The sequence below is a fragment of the Colobus angolensis genome, unplaced genomic scaffold (assembly GCF_000951035.1).
Source record: "Colobus angolensis palliatus isolate OR3802 unplaced genomic scaffold, Cang.pa_1.0 Scaffold313, whole genome shotgun sequence".
Taxonomy (NCBI): Eukaryota; Metazoa; Chordata; class Mammalia; order Primates; family Cercopithecidae; genus Colobus; species Colobus angolensis.
In genome coordinates, this window is record NW_012116411.1 from 3,599,606 (window position 1) to 3,600,503 (window position 898).

The following is an 898-nucleotide window of genomic DNA, read 5'->3' on the forward strand; positions in this document are numbered from 1 at the left end:
TTTGGCTGTGCCTAAATTCCTCTCCAGTCACCTAAGGGCCTAGGTTTTTGGAGACAAAGTCAATAAGACTCCTTTTTTTCTATCTTTTATCCTATCCTGTCCCTGCCTTGAACAAGGAGCCTAGAACTGCCCAAATCATTGAATGGGGTAGGGGTAGGAAGGAGGTTGATGAAAAAGTGAAGTACACATGGGAAAAAAACATGTTAGTATCTCAAAATGTTATCTCCCCACACTTACCACATTTATTGAGTATCTTTCCCTAGTCAGTATTTTTTGAATTGTCTTCTGTGGTTTGCTTTTTGGTTTTGTTGGTTTTGGCTTTTGGTTTTGTTGGTTTTGGCTTTTGGTTTTGGGGTTTTTTTGTTTTGTTTTGTTTTTTTTCCTGTTTACTCATCTTTCAATCCAACTCCAATGTTTCTCCTGAGTAAGCTTGGGTGGACTGTCACTCCTTCTTACTTCCCATTCTGATGCTGCCACTCTCCTTCACATAAGGAGTCTGGGGTTTTCTGCACAATCCACAGCTTCATTTGTGATTCCTAGCAGATGGACTAATGAGCTAAGGTTGGATCTTTCCTTCCTAAATCTGGTCATTTCTTCCATCCCTCTCTATTCACTACTCTCTGTGTTCCACATGTCTCTACCGGTTTTGATTTTTTCTCTGACTAAATATCCCATAATACAGGATATTTCTTTCATAGTATACCACACAGTGCAGTTTTTTTCTGAGCCTCTCTTCCTCCTGTGGCGTGTGTCTTTGACGTCGTATTTACCTCATGGACTGGAGAAACAGAACCGCCATTGGAGGGTTGATGGGCTGGGGCACTGTCACAGAGTCTGGGAGAAAGGATTCCAGCTCAGTCTGGCTCAGAGGGGAGCAGTGTGTGTATAACTTGCAAAA